The sequence below is a fragment of the Mixophyes fleayi genome, chromosome 3 (genome assembly GCF_038048845.1).
Source record: "Mixophyes fleayi isolate aMixFle1 chromosome 3, aMixFle1.hap1, whole genome shotgun sequence".
Lineage (NCBI taxonomy): Eukaryota > Metazoa > Chordata > Amphibia > Anura > Limnodynastidae > Mixophyes > Mixophyes fleayi.
The window spans coordinates 16,918,486-16,945,885 of record NC_134404.1 but is presented as its reverse complement, the minus strand read 5'-3'; the positions used below and the strand labels follow the sequence as shown (position 1 = coordinate 16,945,885).

Below are 27,400 nucleotides of genomic sequence, written 5' to 3'. Positions count from 1 at the left end.
GAACCTCAAAAATAACGAAAATCCGGATCCAAAACACAAAACACGAGACCTCAAAAGTCGCCGGTGCACATCCCTAATCATATTGGCTGTTACTTTGGATAAGAGCGAGTTAACTTTCTACAAGCGGTTCAGGATTTATTGCCGACATGAAATGTGAGTTATACCTTGTGCTTAGCATTCTATCAGTGGAAAGAATCATACTCAGCGCAATGTGTGTGCTTGTAACACCAAGCTCGCTCTCAGGGGAGTTTGCTGCGGGAGGTGGTACATCTGTATTTCATAGTGCACAAACTTATGGTCCGGATTCTAGGAGTGAGAATAAATTAAACAGATTATCTATTGTGGAAATCCATGGGGTGGAAGTGACATGACAGGAAAACAATGATTTGTTGTCAGATTTATTTTCCGTCCATGTTAATGTTTTAGTCTAGAAAAGAAGGGATTTACACATTTGTCAAATTTGGTCGAAGAGCAGCCATCTTTCTGCCAATCCATTGATTTATTAAATAACCTGTCCCCATGACCCCAAGCTCCACACAATGAGTGTACAGTAATCCCCCTCTCTTAGGTATACCCAGAAGCTGTAGAACAGAAGGGAAAAAAACATGTACTTTTAATTAAACCTGGGGATTCGATTGATCAAACTTAAAAAGGAAAAGTGAAGGTGTTTCCCATAGCAACCAATCAGATTGTAGCTATCATTTATCTAGTATATTCTAGAACATGATAGCTAGAATGTGGTTGCTAGGGCCAACAGCTTCACTTTTCCTTTTTTTTAAAAAAGGTTTAGTAAATCATCCTTTGGACTCTATAACCCTCACTCTAAGTGAGCAATGCCCCTCTCTCGATTCCATCATTTACCTTGCCTCTCTTTGGCTGTCATTGCCATACAGTTCAATATCATACCTCCCAATGATCTTGGTTTTGAAGGGACATCCTGAATCACAGACAGCAAAAGGAAAGGGGCTTTACACTAAAGTGGGTGGCGTTCTACCCAAAATGTGTCCATCTCCGGTGAAGCTTGGGCGGAACAGGAGCGGCTTATTTTGTCCTGCTTTCTGGATTCTAAATTATGGGAGGCATTGTTGCAACCTTGTTAAACACGTTATAATGTGGGTTGATATAATGGGATGAGGCTCTACTGACCCCTTTCACTGAAAAAAATGTTTCGTAGCACAAAAGGGTTTGTACAGTAACTGGCTTTAGAGGTAGGATAATTGGCATCTGACTAAATCAGACCTGGGAGTAGATGTATAAATTTTGCCTTTACAAGCCATCGCTGTTTTAAATTGTCCCTGCAAAGTCGCCGATTTTTGGCGACTTGCACAAATTGGAACTTAATACATTTACCCCCTGGTGTGTGTATGTCTATGGATTTTGGGCTCCAGTGGGTTAGGGACTAATGTACTAAAGTTCTGGTTGAACAGCGCTGTGGAACAGGTTGTGTTACAGGCCAGCATTTTGGAAACCTCTAGTTTCTTGGTGGGTTAGACCTGTGGTTCCTGGGCCTGATACATATTTGGATGCAACCTACATGCACCTTTCATTTATATAACTTGAGCTGAGTTTTGGTTGGATTCAAATACAAGCATTTCTCAGTATTTGAATCTGGGTATAAGCAGAAGTCGAAGTGGAAATTTTGAAGTGATGGTATGCAACTTCCACTTTGAAATGAATGTCCAGGGGTCACCTAGACCCCCTGAATGTTTAGGGATTTTGATGTAGTGAAATTAATTTTAGATGCATTTTAACACTATATAGTATAATATAAAAAATATTAAATAATGCATGGCTATTTAGCCTGTGTCCCCCACCTCTCCTGTGTCCAATTACCTTTCCTCTATGTTACTCCACCTCTCCCTCATGTCTCCTTTGTGTACTGACATTTTCATCATCATCATCATCATCATTTATTTATATAGCGCCACTAATTCCGCAGCGCTGTACAGAGAACTCACTCACATCAGTCCCTGCCCAATTGGAGCTTACAGTCTAAATTCCCTAATATAGACACACACTCACACACAGACAGACAGAGAGGGAGAGATTAGGGTCAATTTAGATAGCAGCCAATTAACCTACCAGTATGTTTTTGGTGTGTGGGAGGAAACCGGAGCACCCGCAGGAAACCCACACAAACACAGGGTGAACATACAAACTTCACACAGATAAGGCACATTTTCCCTCATATCTCTATAATATTATAATAAAACTATAAAAAGTATCTCCCTTATTTCTTTCATGTTATCCTTTATCTTTCCCTGCCCTGTTTCCTTTCTCTGTTCTTATGTGCCCCTATCTTTATTGCAGATATCCCCCTCTCCACCTCACTATGTGTCCACCGCTGTGCGCCAAAATCCTGCTTTTCTCGTTCCTCCCTTACTCCTTGATACTCTCTATCTATCCCTTCCCCTGCTCCTATTAATCCCTCTCACTAGTGAATTCACACTTTTGCCCCTCCATCATCCCACTGCACACTCCTCCATCACACTGTGCCCCCTCATCATCACATTATGCAGCCTGATCATCAAACTATGCCCCCTGATCATCACACTGTGCAACCTCCTTCATCACACTGTGCCCCCACCTACATCACACTGCAGCCTCCTTCATCACACTGTGCCCCCTCCTTCATGACACACTGTGCCCCCTCCATTATCTCAATGTGCCCCCTCCTTCATCACTCTGTGTAGCCTCCTTCATCATCACACTGTGCTCCCTCCATCATCACACTGTGCTCCCTCCATCATCACACTGTGCTCCCTCCATCATTACACTTTACCCCTCCCTCTTAACACTGTACACCCTCCTTCATCACATTGTGCCCCCTCCTTTATCACACTGTGTCTTCAGTCATCACACTGAGCCCCCTCGTTCATTACACTGTGCTCTCATTAATCACAACGTGTCCTCATTCATCACACTGTGCCCTCATTCTTCACACTATACTGCCCATCATCACACTGTGCTCCCTCCATCATCACACTGTACCCTCCTTCATCTCATTGTGCCCCCTCTTTCATTACACTGTGCTCTCATTAATCACAATGTGTCCTCATTCTTCACACTGTGCCCCCTCCTTTATCTCACTGTGCTGCCCATCATCACACTGCAGTCTCCTTCATCACATGGTGACCCATCCATCATCACACTGCACTCTTCTCCATCATCACACTGTGCCCCCTTCATCATCACACTGTGCCCCCTCCATCACCACAGTCTACACCCTCTTTAATCACACTGTGCCCTTTCTATCATCACACTGTGCCCTCTCCATTACACTGTGCCCTTATTCATCACACTGTGCCCTCACCATATCACTCGGTGCCCCTCCATCACAATGTGCCCTTATTCATCACACTGTGCCCTCATTTATCACACTGTGCCCTCCATATCACACTGTGACTCCTCCATAACACTGTGCCTCCTCCTTCATTACACTGTGCACTGTTACACTTCTTTTTTATCTTAAACAACAGCTACTGGCTCTGCTGTGTACATGCTTGGAGTAATCACTCACTACTTACACTGATGTTCCCAATCTGGCCATACAAGTAAGTTTCCTGGTTATTTGAACCTCTCAGTCCCTTTCTGTGTGTTTGGTTACTCTACCTGCTGTTTCCTGACTGAATGATATCTGCCTGCCCCAAGCTAGTCTTATACTCGACTATTCTTCATCGTTGCGTACCCCGGGCCTTTGGCTTGTCTTGTATTTAGTTGTGCCCCAAATATTGGCCAACTGTTGATCATTTCCAGTGATAGTCCCAGTTTTTAAAGATTTATCCCTGGTAAGAGCCCCTATTTTTGCACATTGACTAAATTTTGTTGCTTTTCTATATGCAGCTTCTCCAACGTATTTGTTCTTCTCTTGGCTGCATAAAGTAATATTTATTTAAAAGGAGTTTTTAACACCTTTTTTGTGGTCCACATGCAACCAAGTTCAACTCACCATGTGGGGTCCTCTGGTGAAAACAAAGAGAGTCATGAGGCTCTGTGCCCAAAAGAGTCAGTGCCCATGACCAGGGACACAGAGAAACCACTTCCTCATGCATGGCTTGTGCAGTTTACATAAGCCATAGATCCCCCTGGCATCCTACATGTCTTTGAATCTTACCACTAATGCATTGCTGAATCCGATACTCTCTCATTTTTTCACCTTACCTGATACCTTATAACCCATTTAAAACACTTTCAAATAACACTTAGGGCTCAATATATGGTCAAGTCCATTTTGTTATACTCATGTAACACAGGTGTGTGGCAATGCCTCTGTAATGCCCACCGTGTTAACCTGGTGAATCTTGCTCCTGTTGATGGCAGGCAAGATCACCGGAAGTGCATATTAAGTGTGAGGCAAAGGCCTCACTTAGATCTGGTTGTGCCGATAGCCGCAGCACCAAAGGCTTAGTGGTGGGGTGTGAAAGGAGGCGCATATGGGGACCAGAGTCTATTTCAGACTTTGGTTTCCCCGCAATTTGGGGAAGTTACCATCTTGCAAGCCCATAGGGGGATCCCCACCACCAAAGGAAGGATTAGGAGCCACCAGAAGCGGTGGGTGTGTAGCATCTGCCACAAGAGGACAGGGTATGAAGAAGGGGGGGCACTATAACTAAGAGCTCCATCAAACAAATAAGCCTATACAGTGAGGTAAGATTCTCCCTTCATTCAAAGAAGAGAGGAATCAGTAGGATCTGAAATATGGACTTGAGGCTTGAGGTCATGTGGAGCTAAAAACATTGATGCACTGGATGAGGGAAATGTTTTTACCAAGTAAAAGCATGGCAGCAATCTTAGAAAAGGGAGCTCCAGCCAAAAGGGAGCCTTCGATCCCCTGATACAAAGCCCTTCTTTTAAAGAGCCCCAGTTGCTGAGTTAAGGCAACATGGATGTCATAAAAGGAAATGTCACTAGAAATTGGGGATGGTTGTAGTAAGCAATCTGAATAACTCCACAGAGAGGCGAGGGCTGCCAGCAACAGTGTGACTGTGAGTAGAATGGTGACTGTATATTGGGGATGGTGTGCACTGGGAAGCAGAGTTCCTGGATAATGGGATATAAACTAGGAGAAGAGGACCAAGTTGTGGGGTGAGTGCAAGAATCTCTGACACCCACATTTTGCCGGCACGTGTGAAAGGCTGGAGTCTGCAGAGCTGGGGAACGATAATGCTCAGAGATTCTCGGTATGTAATTTTGTTACATTCTAGTATCACAGCATCAGCTGTTCACATTGTAAATTCTGTGCTGTTAGAATAGCACAATACATCTACTTAAGTTTATCCTGGAGGAGTTGATATAAGCGTTACTTCAACTGATACGATTAGTGCAGGAGGAGGAGTTTTGTGAAGTTTGACTCCTTGTGTTTTCTTGCTTTGACTGAGATCTCCTGGCGCCCAATATTTATTTAGGACTTTGCACTGCACCACCACTAGTGTCCACTTTGCCCAACTTGTATTAAACCACTGTTTATTCGGGAATGGGGACTGTCTGGGGGTAAATGTATCATACCCCGGTTTTTGCAACTCGTGGGAGTTCGGCGTCTTTGCAGCTTAAATTTAAAGCGGCACTGCCTTGTAAAGGGAAACTTCCCTTTACAAGGCAGCGCCGCTTTAAATTTAAGCTGTCATCTCGCCGAACTCTCGCGAGTTGACATAACCGGGGTATGATATATTTGCCCCCTGGTCTTTATTGGCCCATACCTACCAGCTAGCCAGGGTTACTGCCTGTGGTCATCAGACCCGCAGAGGGGTCTTCACACTTCAGCATAGTGTAGGATGAAGGCAGTTTTGCATTTCTGTTTATGTTCATCTTTTAAAAATTAGAGATGCTCAGGCTCGTTTTCTGAAAACCGAGCCCACCCGAACGTAGGGGATCCGTGTAGGCTTGCGAACCGGCTCGGTACTTTCGCACTTCCTCCGATCTGAATCGAGGCAAAACAACATTGTTGCGTTGTTGGATATTGCGGTTTTGGATTCCATAAGTACCTCCTCAGGAGATTCAGTGCCATTGCTCACACAGAAACAGGGGTAGCAGTGATCTTGTCACTCTCCAGTCTCCAGTGGCATTGATCAGTGCCATTGCTCGTACAGAAACATGAGGGGTAGCAGTGTTCTTGTCACTTGACAAAAATTGACTGGAAATTAATGTTGTTGAGGTTAATAATAGTGTAGGAACAAAAAAAAGAGCCAAGTTGTGATTTTAGAAAAAAATCAGGGATTTTAGGAAAAAATAGGGATCCAAAACCAAAACACGCGAGGGCGGTTTTGCCAAAACCAAAACCAAAAACACGAAGTTAATCCAGATCCAAAACCAAAACACGGGGATCAGTGAATATCTCTAATACAAATGTGTTGTTTGGTGTGTGTTCAAATACATCAGTGATTAGTCCACCTCTTCTGTAGCTGGAGATATAGGGTCCATATCGTACAACGTCTACTCAGAACCTGCCCCTACAACAGTCTGATCGCCCATTGACCACCTCGCTGTCTGTTTATGACCATTGCCTCCCTCTCCTCCTCCAGAACAGCAAAGCAAATAAACAGTTCTTAGAAAAAAAAACTAAATGGATAAGTTGAAGGAAACAAGAGCATGGGATGAGAGCCAGAACAAATAAATATAATCCAATATAAATTAAAAATAAACATCTTCAATCTACAAGAAATCAATATAGCCACATGCACAAAGAGGCTCCACAGAATCAAGGTCTTGGATATGAGTGGATTTGGCAGAACGGATCACTGGGGGGCTCTTCCACAGATAGGGGGTGTCAGCGGAATCTTAATTAAGAATAAATTATGTTTTCCAGTAATGGCTGTGGGACGTCCACATGCCAGAAGATGTGTGGGAATAAGGAGGCCTCTGGGACGGTGCCTTGGCTTGGAATGTGTGCTAATTGAGGCTTGAAACGACATGTTCAGCGTGCTGCAAAGCAGTGAGAGGTCTGCTAAACACATTTCCAATCATACACTTGTTTTTCATCACGATAGCGGCGTTATAATCACAGCCTTACGTTGAGTGTTTCTGTCTGTACCAAGTATGTAATCAAATTGATTAAGTTAATAGACTGAAGTAAGGCCGCGAGCAGGGTCCTCTTACCGCTTTGTCTGTTTGTCCTAAAAAGCGCTACCCAGTTTGTTGGCGCTGTATAAATAAATGTTTAAAATAACTAATAATGAATCTCTATAGAGGAGGAGAAAAGGAGGGAAGCAATAATGTCTTAGGCAGGCAAGGAAGTGAAACCCAGTCCGGGTTGTAAGATAAAGCACTAATATGGCATTTTAAAGCAGTGTGCGTGTGTATTGTTCACTTTTATTACTTATTCCCAGTGTTCACTTTTATTACCGGTGGTAGTGATTATTCTGTCACCGAAAAAGCCAACAACACTTACACCGACCTAAAAATCCAATAACTACAAGGGCGACAAGGATGAAATATAGACATAGCATATAAGGGACATCCAACATTCCCCACACCTTAACTTGTCATCAGCTGTAAATTCCGATGTTCTAAAATATCTCCTGGGCGATTCACGTCAGTTACAATGGCCAGACTGAAATTGCCGTTTTTAAAGCAGCAATGTCCGGACCCGCCGCCAGGATTGCATTATACAGGCGATGGGTCCAGCAATTGCTGCTTTAAAAACTGCAATTGTCAACTTTCCAACTCTGTCTATGTTACGGTGTCGACCAGATAAATGTCAATCATATAAACGTTGAACATATGTATCACCCCCGTGTAGGGATGGACTAACTAACTTATGGGAGCTTCCAAACTTTTGTAACACTAAGAACATGGGCTTCTCACTCCCATCTGACTAATGCTGGGCACAAACACTGTAATATCACATTATTATCAAGTTAACATTGCTGCACCAAAATGAGCACAATATCCCAATATTAGTCCTATCAAAAATCATCAACTTTTTGGAAAAAGTGCTCAGGAAATGGGCGTTCTTGGTAAAGATGAATGAAAATGTCAAAACTTCCACAGAATATTGTCTGTCGAATGTTGCTTTGAATATTTTCAGCCTTACCGGAACCACTCCATACAATAGAATGGACCGACCATCATCGTACCAGCTCTCTTCACAGACAGCAAATTCTAAATGAGATATGACAAATACGTTGCGGATTGGCATTCTGCACACCGGTGAAGCAATAACGGAACTTGGAGATTCTGCGGCTGATGTACGTTAGTTTGCCTAGTGTATCTTGCGTGAAGTCTGGCTACACATTTCCAAAAATATGTAGACTGGAGTGATTCTGGTGCTTATAGTCTTCTGTTCCTGGAGAGGCGGGACGAGGAAGGGAAGTAGTGTGCAGACGCAGGTCGAGTACACCACAGACGTGTTCACACAAATGTGGCTCATGCAAACCTGAAAAAACAGGCATATATGCTTGTTTTCCGTGCTCTTTTTTTTAAAGAGTAAGTTACTTCTATTACCAGTATCTCTGTGTCTCTCTAGAATTCTTCACCTCTGAGAAACAAGACTTTTCCGCTGCAAAACTTTAGCCCCAATTTTGCTCATCGCTAGCTATTGTCCAGCTTCTTGTCTTATTGTTATCATATTGTGGCCAAACTAAGAGGCCTTACTCAGTTCAAGCACTGGTCTCTACAGGATCTCCTAAATTGCAGTGCCAAATGGGACACTGATCCAGTCAAGTGTTTGTGAGCAGCACAGTGGCCTAGTGGTTAGCACTTCTGCCTCACAGCACTGGGGTCATGAGTTCGATTCCCGACCATGGCCTTATCTGTGTGGAGTTTGTATGTTCTCCCGGTGTTTGCGTGGGTTTCCTCTGGGTGCTCCGGTTTCCTCCCACACTCCAAAAACATACTAGTAGGTTAATTGGCTGCTATCAAATTAACCCTAGTCTTTGTATGTGTATGTTAAGGAATTTAGACTGTAAGCTCCAATGGGGCAGGAACTGATGTGAATGAGTTCTCTGTACAGCGCTGCGGAATTAGTGGCGCTATATAAATAAATGATGATGATGATAATGATGTGAAGATATGTGGTTCCCAAATCACTCGGACACGGTATTAGGGGAAAAATAGGAGTATGATTTATTCTGCAGAACAGGATTAAATGCAGCATGACCCCGTAACGATAGCAGATCCAACAAATGAGGAAATCAGTTCCAATAAATCCAGTGAGATATGTTCCACAGCGCATCTCTGGCAGAGCATCACCTCTTGGCCAAAAGTTAGTCACCCACGTCCAGCTCCCAGAGTAAACTCTTTTATCACCTCCTAATCCCACCTTGGGATCTGCCTGTCCAGGGGAGTTGCAAAAGGTCTGGATTGGTGGGCTGCTTACACTATCCAGCGCTCTCCCCTACCTCCCCAGGTGTCTTCCCTCAGGTGACCCCTGCTGGGTCCAGCTCCTGGCTGTCTGTAGAGCTTACTAGTGGACAATAGGGAGCAAACAGAAATAACAATGCTATCTTAATTCACTCAACTCCTCAGTGTTCCCTGTGGAGGTGGAATTTAACCCCTGAAGTACATTTGCGAAGAGATGTTATAGTTCCTTCACTGATACTTGCTGATAACAACATGGCTAAAAAGTGCATTTCAGGTATGGATTAGATTAAGGGGTAGTAACACCGTACACCTTGTCCATTGCTTTACAGAGTTAATAATTCTATATTTACTAAGTAACCTTCTGCATATCTGTAGACACATTCACAGAGATTTTTAGTGGAGTCAAACAGATGGAGAAGAGGGATTTGTGGTCTGCGACGTGCCAGTTTGCGGAGGTTGAGCAGATAAGTCCTTCTATCAACATAATGGGTTAACCCCTCGCCACAAAAATGCCCATTAGTTCAGATCAACCCAGAGGGTGAGAAGAGAAAGTCTTCCCACTAAAATGTCATTTCTGCTCATGGGGCTGGTTATGAAAACATATTTTCCACCAGCAGAACCACAGTACACTTCTCATTTTTCCACATCACAAATGTTCTCTCGTAATATCCTAAACTCTTTGGAACCCGACGCTCATATTCCAATACCACAAAACACTAATCTTCCATAAATTGGAAACCACGCAGCTAACACTGGCCATTTGTCCTTTAACAGAAAGCAGAATATATTGTACAAATGCGCCTGGAACAGATATAATGCTTACAATACTAAGCAGGAAGATGAGCGGTGTGTAATCTGTCCTCTGGACTATAACAGCTTCCAGGTATATAGGCCGATGTGAGCTGTTCCTGATAGAGGACATTTAGTTTGCACTCTGAATTATTCGTTATTAATGATATGATTATTTATAAAGTTCATAGCTGCTTTTTCTGCCAGATAATGTTCAGCCAAATGAAGCTTCCTTTGGGCTCTCGGTTTTATAATTCAAAGAGGATCAGTGTGTCCAGATCTGTATCAGGGAATCCTAACAGAGTTTTCACTGCATGGGAGTCAGGAAAATGACTAGCAGAGTAAAATGTTTATAGGGGGTTTCCACATTCATGTAACTTTACATGTGTGGCTTGTACATGTCCTCCTGCATCTATCACTATCATCATCATCATCACCATTTATTTATATAGCGCCTCTAATTCCGCAGCGCTGTACAGAGAACTCACTCACATCAGTCCCTGCCCCATTGGGACTTACAGTCTAAATTCCCTAACACACACAGACAGACAGAGACTAGGGTCAATTTGTTAGCAGCCAATTAACCTACCAGTATGTTTTTGGAGTGTTGGAGGAAACCGGAGCACCCGGAGGAAACCCACGCAAACACAGGGAGAACATACAAACTCCTCACAGATAAGGCCATGGTCGGGAATTGAACTCATGAACCGAGTGCTGTGAGGCAGAAGTGCTAGCCACTAAGCCATTGCTTTTAATTTCTAGTATCTGTGCTTTTCAGTAATATATTTATGTGATCACAGTTTTTTGTGTGTTTGCCCCAGGATGCCCACACCGGTCAGCCATCTGATTTTATAGATATCAATCACATGACAGCCATGATTTCCATATGCCATGTGCCAGACACTGCACCAGTCAACCATCATGCCAGACAAAAGCTGTGCTACCCCCATGCCTTCACTGAGGCTGTGCCCTCGGGCTACTTACTGGTGCTGGGCTTGGTGTGTCCCACAGAGGCAGCTGGCAACGGTGGTTCTAAACAGTTCCTCTGCCTTTTCTATCTGAGTGCCCATTCCACCCCTTGGCATGTGACGTACTGTGGTCCTGGCACAAGAAACCTCATCAGCAGGGCTGTAGTGGACACCTTTTGAACCCACCTCCAGACTATGTGCTTGGGGTTGGGGGTTGTGACCAGGTGGACTCGCCCTTTGCTGCACACAGCTTTGTGGAACTCCTGTGCTCTGGAGGCAGCATAGGAAGGGTGTGACCACATGTATCAATAGGAAACTGTCAGCCAATGCAATCACTCCCCCCCTGCCCACAATCCACCTCACATGGCACCATGAATGGGTGGATGGAGCCCTGTCTGCCCCACCATGACGGTCACCATTGGGGCCCCAGTAGAAAGTCATGGCTGGGAAGTTTTTACCCGCCCGCCCCCTCTTGGCGCCCCTGATCACATGACATGATAAACTGTTTTGACTCCTCAGTTTGCTCATGTGTTCAGCGGCTCAAATTGCTGTAAATAGTATGGGTTCGTCCGCATTAGCACCAACAGTACTCACAGTAATGACAGACTGTAAGTGTGAGTTACTAACTGTGCAGGCACCAACATTGTACTGTGCCTGGCCACACCCATCACGCACCACATGCATACCTACACTGTGCCATACAGCTACCCATGTGGTCTCCCAGGAGGGGTATAATAATGGATTTTTCAGAAGCATACACCACTTGAATAGAGGTGCTCTTCTGTTATATAGCGGAGAAAGGTTCATTTACTGCTATATGGAACAGACTTATTACAAAGCGTAGGGGCTTCGTGTATATAACGGTGTGATATTAGAGCATTTCATAACACCTTGGACAGCAGTGTGTTGCGCCAATGTGTTATATTAATATGAATACAGATGTTTAAATCACGTACAGGTCATTAGTCATTTATAACATGGAATTCTGGAAGTAGAACCAGAACTTTCTGTAACCTCGATATAAATACTGATGTTCCCCCTCTTGGGGAATTTCTGACAGATACGTTTTCATCTTTGTTTCCTCTAGAAAGTAAGTGCATCCCTGACATCTGGCTACTTGCACATTTAACTGGTTCTGGGGCAGCTTTTTCTTTTAGACTGATCTTTCCTACGACCTCTGTCCAAACCTCTAGAATGCTTCATCACCTCTGTTGCCTTTTCATATGCCATCTGAGGTGCCCTTATAGTGCAAACAAACACCCACTCCATGCCTACACCTGTTCTGTCCTCTCTCTGGTATGTCTATGAACCATGCTTCAGAAGGTAAAATTAGAGTGCACTGGATAGGGTAGACGTATATATAAAGATTAAGAATAATAGTTATCATCAGCACCCATCAAAACAATATGCATATGCTATTAAGGAAATGTGTATTTGTTAGATGTTTGCCTGGCCTTCCCTATATAATACCCTTAAAATAAAAAGATTATAAAAATATAAATATACAAAACTGCAAAAGTGGTTATGAAAATGTAACAAAGTTTGTAGTCATAGTGTTAAGCAGCGAAAGGGTTAAGTGTCGTAACTAGGTATAAAATCTATTTAATCTATTATCTGTAGTCAAAAATATGGAAAAGGTAAAGGAAATATGATATTAATAATCAGGGTTTGTTCAAAGTGCTACACAAATATACAACGTTCCTAGGAGTATGTTCCAGTGTCAAAAATGATCTGTGTTGGATCCCCCCATAAAATTAGGAAAAGAAAATTGCGCCACATGGATATTACAAGATGATGTCAGGCGGTGTATATTTTCCTACGTTGATATAGAGCAGCGATTGTACTGGACCCATTCTTCTACACAATAGAACTGTACAAATATTGAACGGAAAGGCTGGGGCGTGAGGTCTCAGGGGTGCTGCTTCCTTGCTCGTTTATTTAGAGTTAGAGGTTATTTAGAATTTAAAACTTCCATTCTGTCTTGTGTATATGAAACGTAAATTGTTTTTGCAAAGTCAGATGTTTTGTTAAGTTCGGCAGAGCAGTGTTTGTTATCCTACCCCTGTGTATGTTTCTAAATGTTGTGCAGAATAATTAGAACATCTGATCTTGCTCACTTCTTCAAATCAAATAAAACAATTCAATGCGGACCCATTGTTTTCCAGAGATCCTGAGCTGATGTTTCTAGGGTGATGTTGGGTGGGGTTACAGACGAGAAAAATTTTGAACGCACAGAATAGTCGCTTGGCTGCGTAATTTAGCGAAGGTTCACCCGAGGAATTTGGTGTTCCACACAGAATTCCTCTATCATTTTTCTTCCTCGCAGAATTCCCCTATCACTTTTCTTCCTTCCAGAATCCTCTATTATTTTTGTTCCATCTAGAATTCCTCTATCAATTTTCTGTCTCCCAGAATTCCTCTATAATATTTCTTCCTCCCAGAATTCCTCTATCATTTTTCTTCCTCCCAGAATTCCTCTATCACTTTTCTTCCTTCCAGAATCCTCTATTATTTTTCTTCCATCTAGAATTCCTCTATCATTTTTGTTGCTCCCAGAATTCCTCTATCATTTTTGTACCGTTTAGAATTTCCCTATAATTTTTCTTCCTCCCAGAATTCCTATATCATTTTGTTCCTCCAGAATTCCTCTATTATTTTTGTTCCTCCCAGAATTCCTCTATTATTTTTGTTCCTCCCAGAATTCCTTTATTATTTTTATTCCTCTCAGAATTCCTCTATCATTTTTCTGTCTCCCAGAATTCCTCTATCATTTTTCTGTCTCCCAGAATTCCTCTATAATTTTTCTTCCTCCCAGAATTCCTCTATAATTTTTGTTCCGTTTAGAATTCCCCTATAATTTTTCTTCCTCCCAGAATTCCTCTATCATTTTTGTTCCTCCCAGAATTCCTCTATTATTTTTCTTCCGTCCAGAATTCCTCTATTATTTTTGTTCCTCCCAGAATTCCTCTATTATTTTTGTTCATCTCAGAATTCCTCTATCATTTTTATTCCATCCAGAATTCCTCTATTATTTTTGTTGCATCCAGAATTCCTCTATCATTTTTCTTCTGTCCAGAATTCCTCTATTTTTGTTCCTCCCAAAATTCCTCTATTGTTTTTGTTCCTCCCAGAATTTCTCTATCATTTTTGTTCCTCCCAGAATTCCTCGATCATTTTTGTTCCTCACAGAATACTTCTATTATTTTTCTTCCATCCACAACTCCTCCATCATTTTTTTTTCCATCCAGAATTCCTCTATAATTTTTCTTAAAAAAAAATTCTTTATTTGTAAACGTTTTTATGACAATTCAATAATTTTACAGTCTGGGTACATGTAATACATCCGACATAGACTGGGGCAGCATAACAGATTGGTAACAGAAGGAAATATTACAAACTAATCCAATAGGCCGGTGCAGAGAAAGGCCATAAAGGGGCTCTCGGCCTGTACCCAAATCGAGGAGAAGTTGCCATGGTGCAATTTTATGGGGAGATGTAGGGAATATTAGGAGAAGAACGTGCCGGGGTTGGACTTTCCTTTATTAAACCCCAACTACACGCATAACACCATGAATTGACCATTGTCGCCCCAGCTCTAGCTATTTATATTTATAAATACAGTGCAGAATGCCACCCTCCGGAACATAGAAACAAAATTGGAACTCAAAGATCACAGGAACTTTACACGTCCGCCAAATTGCTGCATAAATTTCCGATGTAATTTTACTCTTTCCTAGGAGACATAATTGTAAAATTCCTGTTTGGTTTTTAGCAAAGCCCAGTCACCTATTGAAATGATTACTATCCAGTTATAATCACATACTAGCGAGTACTAATAACCATTGTGTATGATTTAGATCACTTTTATTGTTTGCATCTGTGGAGTTTATGTTATTGTAGTAACTAGCAGTATGCGGATCCATTTGTATCAACTACTTCATGATCAGAGTTTCTCCCTTCATTACAAATCCAATTTTTGGGGGGTTTGGATGCGTCCTCGTAGTTGGGAATAACTTATATTAAATTTACTAATGTGAATTTTATTCAATTTTTCATATAATAGCATATTGGAATAAAACTCTTTTTAGTTTGATATAAAAAAAAGTCTTCCTTTGGAATCCTTACACTGTTTAATTAACCTAAAAATGCAGTTGTCTATTTCTCCTGAGTATAATGACAACTGAAACGTGTTTGAATTCATTTTATTTTACACTTTACACATTTTTTTCGTTATTCATATTCACTTTGAGAGCCATTGGTTTGTTTGATACACTTTCCGTTTTGTCACCCTTGAAGGATTGAGTGGTATCTGGATCTATTAGAGCTGTTTCTATTAGATCCAGGTTATAAGGACAGTGTTAGTGGGCAGGAAAGACTCATTGTCCTGGGACTGCCCTCTGCTGGAGGAAGTACTGTACTACACTGATGTCGAAGGATTTCTCCTTCAAATGAAGAAGCAACATATATAGTTCATTTGGAATACTAGGGAGATAGTTTATGAAGCACAATAGGTCCTTACCACTGCGTAAATTCGGCTTCAGACCAAATGCGCTCTTCAATTTGCACAAATGCTCCTTGATGTCTGCCAGGACACATCTGTTTGCAGAGCAACAAAATTACATTTCTGTTGGAGCACAGAGTCCACTCGCCATGATAAATGATCTCCACACAAGATGCTCATCTGCCCCGGTGGTTCATGCCTGGGGCAGTACAGGGTGATTTACTGATTCCCCGGGCCAGTCTTTGCAGATGTGGCTTTCAGTTCAGTTGCACTTGTAAAATATTTATTTTCAATTTTTTTAAAAACCTGTTTACATTAAACATTCTTTACTCAAAGAATTAAGAATTTATTGTAATGTTTTGTTCTGCTACTGTCATCCTGAGATGGAAATACCAGAATAGGCTTTGCAGTGATACAAGTATTTCCTCGATACTTGTTAAAAGGGCTTCCCCATCCAAAAACAAAATAAAGAGAGGTTCAGTATGAGGGAGAACAACACCACAAGGTATTAAGTAGGAGATCAGACCAGTCCTTCTAGTAATTAAAAGTAAAGTATGAATATATAATGTTATGAATATCATTATTATGGAGCTGTCATCACGATACAGTCATCGTGTCTTCCTAGATTGGTCAAACCAGTACATTTAGGGAGGTAATAAGTACATTTTATTCTCATAACATGTGTCTCGTGCTTTTCCTAGGACACTGCTATGTAAGAAACAAACCTTTCAGCACACAATTTTCAAAGAGTTCACAAAATTCCTTCTTCACCACTTAATAAAATCTTCTTGATCTGTCGTAGTTAATGCATAAGTTAGCACAAATCTCGATTATATTAATCCAGCAATGCTTATAACATGAAATAAAACAGCTAGTAGTCTCTTTATCAAAGTGTTCTTGAGCAAGGATAATGGATTTAACATGTAATCAGCACTTACTTAATATGTTGCACAGAACATGTACAGTCCCAGATGAGTGCAAGTTACATGAGTCCAATTGAACTCTGGGTTGTTTTTCAGGGACAAATTGTGTTCTGAAAACCTCCCTACAGGATAGCGCATCCGATAGGAGTCTGCCCGGCGGGTCGTGACCATAGCATGTTACCTCTGGTTACTCTGTGGACAGGGGAAATCTCATTGGTTGAATGGAAGGAGAGATCTCCCCTGTAGGGGGAGCTAGAGGAACATACAGGGCTGGTGGAGGTGAGAGAAGAGTGAGTGGGGTCATATTTGGGGGCTTGTGTGTGATATCAAAGTAAAAGGAGTGATCTCCTCCGCCTCTTCCCAGGATGACACGTTGAAGTACCCTCCCCCCACCCCTGCCAGTAGGGGTTTGTTAAGGGTTAAAACGGGAAATGTTTTTAGATTTGTCACAATTGTTTTGTATCATGTTGTTAGAGTTATTATCCTTTTTGCAAAAAAAATAAAATAAAATAAGGGAAAAAGCAGGAAGATTGTACATTATATAATACTGAGCATTAATGTGGGCAGTATGGTGGCACAATGGTTAGCATTGCTGTCTCACAACCCTGGAGTCAGGACTTTTATTCCTACAATGGCCCTATCAGTGTGGAGTTTGTATCTTCTCCCCTTGTTTGCGTGGGTTTCCTCTGGGTGCTCCGATTGCCTCCCACACTGCAAAAACATACTAGTAGGTTAATTGGCTTCTGACAAAAAATGGACCCTAGCGTGTGTGTAGTAGGGACTATAGACTGTAAGCTCCAACGGGGAAGGGACTGATGTCAGCGATTCCATACAATAGCAGCATAGTGCGCCCAAGATGGCCACCTCACACTCGGCAGCAATGTCAACTGCTTTGAATCCCATTGGGAGAAAGGCACCATATACATAAATAATTATTATCACTAATACCTGTGAAAGATACACGCAATGTTAACATTGATGCAAAGTTATAAATCCTGTGTGTCCAGGTTCATTGGCTTACATTATTGTTTTGATTATCAGCAATAAAACGTATTCGCCGGGTATTACAAAATAGTCTTTGATCATCCTTATATTAATGCTGTAATGTGCAGCACATATTGGTGGTTTGTACTGTGGTAAAGTGACACAGAACACTGATAAAAATTAACATAGGATTGGGAGTCTTTGTATATCTACAGTCACTGTTACAACTGTCGTAAAACAAGATACCACACACGAGAAAAAGGGGCTCCAAGTCCCTATAGTAGTCCTTGGCCATTTGCCCCCCCATTGAAAATCTTCATTGCTACTTCCCTGTGTGTGACAAAGGGTTAATTGAAAACAACCACCTGTGGGTAAACGAATCAATGTGCGCATTTTGCAAGTCACCGATATCCGGTGACTTTGCAGGGAAAATTTAAAGAGGCAATGGCTTTAAAGGCCAACCAACTTGCAAAATGCCCACATTGATAAATTTACCCCCTGGTCTGTATAAAATTGATAAAAATGTTCCTTGTGTATCCCACACACTAGCTTTGTCTTTGCCAACACTCTCACTCGGAAAGCCTTTCTATTCCCTCTTTATACTAATCTATCACAATTTACTTTCATCAGAGTTGTTATCAACCAAATAATCTCCTCTGACCCAGAATTATCATCAACCAAATGATCTCCTCTGACCCAGAGTTATCATCAACCAAATGATCTCCTCTGACCCAGAGTTATCATCAACAAATGATCTCCTCTGACCCAGAGTTATCATCAACCAAATGATCTCCTCTGACCCAGAGTTATCATCAACCAAATGATCTCCTCTGACCCAGAGTTATCATCAACCAAATGATCTCCTCTGACCCAGAGTTATCATCAACCAAATGATCCCCTTTGACCCAGAATTATCATCAACTAAATGATCTCCTCTGTTTCAACTATGTATCGTTCTAAAACCAAGCTAAGTCTGACATGTGGATTTGTAAGAACACAGGGACAAGAACTTATCAAGTATAATTTAATATCGAATATAAATCCACAATGTTTAAGATGAAAACAATTTTTAAAAAAATGACATACAAGATATAATACAATAGTTTCTTGTAAAATAAAAAAGGAATAAACAGCCAAAATGGTAAATGTACCAATGACCAGTCTCTGTCTGTTGGGAGGGCATGAATAAAGGAACACTTCTCAATATGAAATTGACTCCCCAAAATTTAAGAAATCTGATTTACAGGACATTTTAAACATACTGCAGGTATCCACGGCCCCCATTCCAGTGTGATGTCAGCCCTACAAAGTCTGTGTAAATGCAAATTAGCTTTTTATGACCTTTCCAAACACTTTTCATGTCAGGGTTCATTTACACTGCCTCAACGTCTTACTTAATAATGTGAGTCTGAATAAATCCAACATTAAAAGTCATCTGATCCAGACTGCAGCCAATCAAATATTTCCTTCCATTATATACTAACTTATACATGTAAGACAATTGCTATAATCTGATTGGTTGCCAGAGTATACTATCGGGACCTTTTACCTTTTTGCCGCTATGATGTTCTTAAATCTGCATGCAGCCAATTCTTTATTTTTTCCACAATATATTTCCTTTTAATTACCTTATTTTTGTCTACAAATTAAATTTATCTTTAGTAAAAATTCGATATGGGCGAATCTCCTGCATTATGGTCTGCTGAATGATTAGGAATATTGGGACAATATTTCTGCATTCGCAGAAGAAATGGGAAAACAAATTTTGATTTTTCAGCTCATCCAACGACAAGTGATTTGCCAGAGCTGAACAGGGGTTATTTCTCATTTACTTGGCTAACCGAAGCTGACAGGGTAAGATTTTATCACTGAGATAAGCGCTGATGATAAATAACTAAATTTATCTAAAAAAAAATATCACCAGGGCAGGGGAAAATGACTGACCTGTCCTGATGATACTGGTCTTGCCGCGGAAAAAGTTACTTAGTCACTTGACTTGTCACTCTCCGTCCTATTGAGCATCAATCCCGCTATCAACCAAGTTTCATTACATTAAAAAACAAGCAAAATATGCACACAAATAAACACACTTATATTGCAAACACAAAAAACAAATATTCTACATAATGTTGTTTTTTCTAAATCACATGAATAAACTACTTTTTATAACCCTTTAAAAATAAATATTCTGTTTTGCTAACGCCACCCTTAGATACATGATAAGTAGGCAACCATTTTTATGGGGAAAAGGGTTGACTAGTACTTTGGTGCCTGACTCAGTGGATAAGAGACCTGAGTATTCAGGCACGGAACGATATATAATAATACCATCATGTAATAAACCTGCAATCTAGTTCTATTAAAGCTAATATTGAACGTTATGTTCAGACATATGAAGGAAGTAAATAAAAATTGCTGCCCCTTCAACCTTTATGACGTATGGCCACAAACCTACGTCACTACTGTACTCCTACACGTGGCGCTCGCACTTAATACCAGTCAGTAACAATGTGCAGCGTCTAACAACCTGAGCCATGCTCATCTGCTTCTCATCAGGGCGGGGGGCTAGGAGCAACCCCTGGGAACAATTCTTCCATAGAATCTTCAAGTTCAAGGGCAAGAATTTCCTGTACTTTTTTATTACAGTTTTATATTTAAGCTTAAACAATATAGTGCTGTGCGTTAAACCAGCAAGGTCTGGGATATTTAATGATCGCCATCGTACGGAGCTCTGTGTAATTGCTCGGTCTATGTTTACGACATTGTGCTACCATATGTTTCTAGACCTGGATAGAGAACTGAGGCCGGCTAGGAGAGTTATCCTTTTTGTTCAGCTGAAAAGAGTTTGGGCTAGATTTACTAAGCTGCGGGTTTGAAAAAGTGGGGATGTTGCCTATAGCAACCAATCAGATTCTAGCTTTCATTTATTTAGTGCCTTCTACAAAATGACAGCTAGAATCTGTTTGGTTGCTATAGGCAACATCCCCACTTTTTCAAACCCGCAGCTTAGTAAATCTAGCCCATTGTCTTTTCCTGCGAGTTCTCAACCGTACCGACGGCTTCTTTTCTAATGATCACACGTGTCCCAGTTTACCCAGGACAGTCCTGATTTTTCCATGCTTCTTACTTAAGGCTTTCATGAATTCTGTATTTTCCAGGATTGTCCTGCTTTTTTTTTTCATGGCCTTTGCTTAAAAATTCATGTGTCCGATATTTTTACAGGACAAAACTCTTTGCTTAGGGGTTCAATGTGTCCCTGTTTTTCCAGGACAGTCCTGTTTTTTTCCCCGGAATAAAATTGCTTAGGTCTTTTACGTGTCTTTGTTTTTCTTGTTCTGTCCTGTTTTTAGTTTTTTTGCTGTTTAGTCATTGCATTTGCCAATACAAACAGAATGACGGGTTCCGTTGCAGATTAACATTTAAGAAATGCCCTACTTGTTTTTTTTTGTTTTTAAATTTTTTATTTTAAAACCGCATACACAACAGTATGCATACATTTACAAACAGAACAGTTTCCTGTAGGTACTAAAACAAAGAGTCCAGGAGGAAAAAATTTGAAGAGCATGTACAACTTAAAACACAAAAATGGACAATTGACTGTTAAAAAATAGAAATAACAAATCAAAAAACAAAAACAAACAGCTTTAATGAAGCGGTGGTTTTGTGGTGTTATTTTTATGCTTTATAGGGACGGGCAGGGGGGGAGGGAATTTACCCTCAGGTGAATCCCAGAACAGGAGATTGCTGCCAGTTAAACCAATGGGGACCAGATTTCTCAGAATTTGGGTACCTTATGGTTCATAAGGGCAGAAATATGTTGCATAGAGGAGATAAACCAGATACGGTTAATAAATGGCCTACTTGTTTAATACGGATCGCTCTCCGTGGAAGGTTTTAGAGCTGTTGTCTTGGGAGGATCGTCACCCCAGGGTCCGAGACAATACTAGATTTGTGGAACTATTATTATTATCGTTGACTTATAAAGCGCTGATATATTACGCAGCGCTTCACATTGAGGGGATCATGATACCAATCACCTACATGACATGAAGTGGAAGGTAAAGCTGTCTATAAGTAACAGCACGCCCAAAGCTGTATAATACAAAAAAATAAAGATACACACAAAGGGTTAACAACGCTAACAGAGACACTGTGAGACGCCTCTTTGACCATTTTATTAATATATCACAATAGCGAGACCACTGGAAAGCCATATTTGCCACTGTAGTTGCTCATAATTTTACACCCACTGTTACCTCGTCACTCCAGGGGTACCAGGAAGAGCTCCAGTGTTATTCAGCATGAGGCAAGTTGTCCCTGGGAAGGAGGGCTGGCTCGCTCATTTGCTTGGCCCCATGTGGACCAGGCTGGAACTAGTCTGGGGCACCCTATAACAGTGGGATTAGTCCAGCATGTGTTATCCTGGTGCTGATTACCAATATAGCAGGGGGCCCACACTGTCTGTCCCTGTGTTTTAGTGGGAAGTAGTGCCAGCTAACTAGCGCTGGGACTAGCTGAGGAATTTGGGAGGGGGAGTGGCATGCTTTTCAAATAAAAACAAATGTTACTGAAGCTTGTCCGTTTTCATTGGCACATTCATTTCAATGTATTTTCTGAATTTACCGCTCATGCTGAAAACCGCATTGAAATGTATTGCCATTGAAATGAATAGGAAGTCTGACACATTGTCACGGATTCAGAGTCAGGATGGGCCTCGATGTCTGCTCAAGTGGATACTTCCCCCAGAGAGGCGCGAAGTCTAACGGAAGAGAGGTTTCCCCGCAATTCTCGTGTAATTGATGGGTATCCACATTACACCTCATTATCCCCTAAATCATTGGAAAAACCAACATCTATCTCTCTTTGGATGGAAAGCAATCCTCAAGAGTGTTATAGCCCTCAAACTAGTGTACTACTAGTGTAGGCTACTCTGATACACAAACTTTGGTATTGTATAGAGATAACGAGATTTTGAGATAAGGTTATGTTTATAAAGTCTAGTTTCCACATTTAACTGGGAAAGGACTTTAAAGCTTTACTATTTTCTGACATACGTGAGTAGCTACCAGACTTCCCGGAGACTGACATTAAACCCGTTTTGACAGTCTTGGTGACCTTTGCGAAAAAAAAATCTTACTAAGAAACTGGATTTCGACTTTCTTCCCCCTACTCAGTATGGTAAAGTCAGTGTTGTTAGAGGTTCTCTACTTTGATAGGAGAGCAGCACTCCCGGATATAGAAAAAGGAGTGGAACCTTTTTTATTCTAAATGAGGGCCTTATATAGAATCCTTGTCACAACAATCACAAGACACCTTCATGAAAATATTTGACTCAACCACATGGTCACTACTGCGGAGAGGTGTTGGTGGGGAACTAGGCTGAATACATATACTTTAGAGCTGTGTACAACCTGGATGGGTTACGTTAAATGGCCCCTATCTCTCTGCACTGTTTCAAAAATATCTCAACTTGACCGAGTAGACTGCCAGCTAAATACATAACAACTCTTTTAGAAGCCTGTAGTAAATCCCTCCCTTTGTCACAATATATTTTATATTGCGATCGAACATGATAGTACAAATACATAATAAAATAATACAACAATCTGATTGATGTAATAATGACCAGATTGGCTTCATTCAATTTGACTTTAACAATCCCCTCAGAAATTTTGAAACCTACTCTCTGTCCTGTGTCCTTGTAAGGCCAAGCAGCTCCACCTATGTGGCTTTTGGGGTGCATTAATTCTCTAAACTTCTTCATCATGATATTGCTTTTGGATTCGGAAAAACTGATTGCTACATGTAATATGAGACAGAGGGGCATCCTGGGTAGCACGTTACCGATTGTGACCTCTCTTATGTCTATTAAGTGATGTCCAGCTGTTGTTAAAATTGAGTATAGACAAAAAGAAACAAAACATTCAAGTGGATATTAGAATTCATGGCACCTCTCCAAACAAGTACATTAACAATTTCCATCCCACCAAGGCTAGCAATTTATCAAAATGTATTTAACTCCATCAACATTTAATAATTATCTTTTAAAATCAATTAATATTCTTTTAGATGAGTGGACAACAATAGGAATGAGTGGATGTTACCAGTGACTGTGTTACATTGTTATTAGCAAACACACACCAGCATTATATATTTACCCCATTGATCCAGGAAGCTCTTTATATCCTTGTTCAGAAGGACTCGTATGATATCCTCCTTGACAGCATATTCTATTTGCCTTTCAGGAAATTTGTTAATTATCACAGCATCTGCTGCAGAACAAGTTAGAAAAATGGATGTTTAAGGGATAGTTCATTGTTGTTGTTTCATTGCTAAATGCTTAATGCAAAGGGCTCTGTATAGCAAAATAAGGAAATCAGAACTGTTCTCTCCCCTCATACTTCCTCCAGTTACAGATTCACATTAGGAATTTAAAGGAATCTCCAGAACTGAACCTCTCCTCAAATCTGTAATTATTTTTCCAATGTACGTTCCTATCAAATCCAAATCAATATTTATACCAGTTAGTTCCAAAACTGTGCAGCAAGTGCAACTATAAAATAAATGTCCCGCAGAGCAGTTGAAGGGAAGTTTTTACGACCCTGGATCCCATTGTGAGAAATTACGCATTCCAATGAATCCCTCATTCCTCATAAATATTCCCATCTCGCTATGTTATGTAACTGGATAGGTCTCGCTGCAGCTATGAGGCTTTATGCTGTGTCAAGATAATCATCGTTGATCGTACAAAAAGAAATTTGTTTGTGAATGTTTTTCAGACCCACCCTTGTTGTGTAATGGAATCTGTATAAATAGAGGGCTGATGATATGATGGGCCAGGAGGTTTGGATCTAGAGTGGAGCCAAATTTACAAAACTGTTCCACAAAATATTCCCAGTTCTTCACCAACCACACCGCACAGCAGATCTGACTGGCTGTCAATCATCACAGCTCTATTCATGTGAAACTAGAATTCACAGAACCAGAACAGAGATTCTCCATACTTGTGGGAAACGGATTGTTCTGCAGAAAAAGTCTATCTCAGCTAAGTTCCTCCACAACCTGGCTCATCTTTTCTGGGAACACGTCCCAAAACATTGGCTTCAAATTATACAGTCCTGATTGTTTGACATCAGATGCTTTAAATTACTCAGCAAATGCATCATATTTATATTCAATTTTTAAGCCCTATCACATGACTTAGCGGTTCACTTTTGCTAATATATTTGGAGACTGGGACTTTTGAAGGAAGTGTTCCAAGGATGAAATGTAAATAGGGTTTATAGTTGTTTGGAAATGTTTTACTTCTATAAAACAGATCTATATAAAGGGTGGATTTAGAGTTGGTGCTGGCTAAGACTATGGTCAATAAAGGTGCCTAGTTTAATACATTCTGTTTCCAGGTGCGGAATAGGGAGCTTTGGCAAGCCAGGGACAGATGCCTATCAGCACCCCTTTCTAGAGCTCCCTATTTTTTGAAAGCCATTACTGTTTTTACCACTTAAAATTTATACCTTGGATTGATCATTTTTACAAAGCTTAGAGTCCGTCTTACGCGTTCCCTTTTCTACCCCAACCTTACCGCACAACAGAATGAATTGAGTGTCGACAGTGTGGCGTCCACATCTGGCCCACTATAGGCTTCATGTGCCTTCTGTGATCAGGGCTGGAGTTGCTGCTTCTTCTCCTTTCTCTTTTTACTAACCCTTGTGTGCCTATTATGCCGACTCTCTTCTGCTGCATCTTCTCTCCAGGCTGGTGCATCATCATCATCAACATTTATTTATATTGTGCCAGCAAATTCCGTAGCGCTTTACAATTGCATCTGAGTCCTGCTATTATTATTCTTATTGTTTATTTGTTAGGTGCCACAAGATTTCCACAGCGCTGTACACAGAGCAAACAGTAGACTATACAGGGTGAGACCATACAGAACAATAATCAAAAAATACCAATACTGCAGAAGCTCCAGGCAGGTGTGGAGACAGGAGGGAAGAGGGCCCTGCTAATACGAGCTTACATCCTGAAGGAGGGTAAACAAAACAGACACAAGGGGAGGCAGTTGGAGTATGGGGGAGAAAAGGGGGGCTGGAAGGAGAGAGGGGAGAACGAGCGGAGAAGAAGAGGGGGTTAAGTGGATGGTTGGTAGGCTTTGAGGAACAATTGAGTTTTTAGTGCTCGTTTGAAAGAGCACAGATTAGGAGAGAGACGGATGGAGCGAGGGAGGTCGTTCCAGTGAAGGGGGGCCGCACAGGAGAAGTCTTGGATTATGGAGTGGGAAGTGGTGATTAGAGTGGAGGAGAGGTGGCGGTCATTGGCCGAGCGTAGGGAGCAGGCAGGAGTGTGAATGGAGAGGAGGTTAGAGATATAAGAGACAGTAGACTGGGAGAGAGCCTTGTTAGTGGTGGTGAGGAGTTTGAAAAGGATTCTGTAGGGGAAGGGGAGCCAGTGTAAGGCGAGACAGAGGGGACACGGAGGAGGAGCAGCGTGAGAGGAAGATGAGTCTTGCTATGTTCTGCTCTGACTTCTGGAGGACAAATTAACAATCTTTTGTGTATGAATATGCACATTGACACAGGTGAGCTGGAACCGATTCCAATATAGCAATTGGAAACAGGGTTTACTCAATAAGGCAGAAAAATTACAAAGTTACATCCCCAAGACACTGAGTAACCAAGGCAAAAAAAAAGACTCCTCTGTGAAGCTTTTCATGGATCGAGAATAAAATGGGCAAACAATAAATACATGAGTGTTTCCTCTTTCACATGCCTGCCAATTACTATAGACTAATTCCAGTCTTCTATTTTGATGATCACTTGTTCCCATGTAAGTCATCACATTTCCCACTGTGTCTGTTGGATGATACTTGTGTAATTTCTTCATCCTATGTGGAACTCATATCTAAGCAGTGGCCCGTGGGCCAGTTGTGGCTTCAGTAGGCTTCTTGTGACCTCAAGCTTACCCGATGACTGCTCTATCTGTATTCTAAGAAATCATGTTTTAATATCTCCCAATACCTTAGATAAATCGGTACAACTTAGGCCACATCCCTGATTGGACCAGACTTACCCTGAGTCCACACACACTACCCAATTTCCTTTGAAGACACACCCTTTTATTATAGATCGAGCCCCTTTGGTCACAAAAAAAATCAGTAATTTTGGGGGTTATGTAGTAATTAGCTCACAGCTAAATACATACAATAATTTAACCTTATTATGTAAATACATGGACAACGAAACTTTATGACGTTAATATAATGTTCTTTTATGTGCTTAATCTTCCATGTCGTGCTCCAAAAGAATTAATATTTCTATTAGATCATGGGTTGTCGATCATATTGTATTTCTACAAGGTTCTCCATGAAAACCATAGTATTTGTTCTTGCTGAGACATATAGTAAGCAGTATTCATATTTATGCTGTTAAGGACAAGCTTGTATGAGAGTGGAAAATCCCTATACAATCATGACTGCTGAAGACAAGTTTTCATGCTGTATTCTATGCTGTATTCATGTGTAACCTAATAATCTTCACAGCAACCTCACCATGGTAAAAGTCTCCCACAATTGGGTATGAGCAAGGGGGCATTCCAACCAAAATATGTAATTTACCAGTCAGGCAGGTCCAGCTCATATGTTATGAATCACTTTACATCACTGTAGACAATGCAAAAATGTGCAATTAATACAATTTACAAGTTAATTACATATTTCAAAGCATACTCTAATGGGAATAAATTCTTCAAATTAGTGGTTTCAAACAAGTTATTGTTTTCATGAAACTGCAATACCTTACCATCGGCTACTATTAAAAGGGACTTCAACCTTGCACAAGCCCAACCTCATACACCAGCCAAGTGCACTGACGAGGGTACCCACCAGGAACACTATTTGTTTACCCAATAAAGTTCTCTTCTCTAAGGACTCCTTTGTAATG

The 27,400-nt window shown here is 41.1% G+C and overlaps 1 protein-coding gene across 1 annotated transcript in view; it reads left to right on the top strand.

Moving 5' to 3' along the window:
* SCARA5 (scavenger receptor class A member 5) overlaps positions 1-27,400 on the top strand; it is a 343,414-nt gene that overhangs the window by 224,469 nt on the left and 91,545 nt on the right. The gene's annotated exons all lie outside the window — the stretch shown is intronic.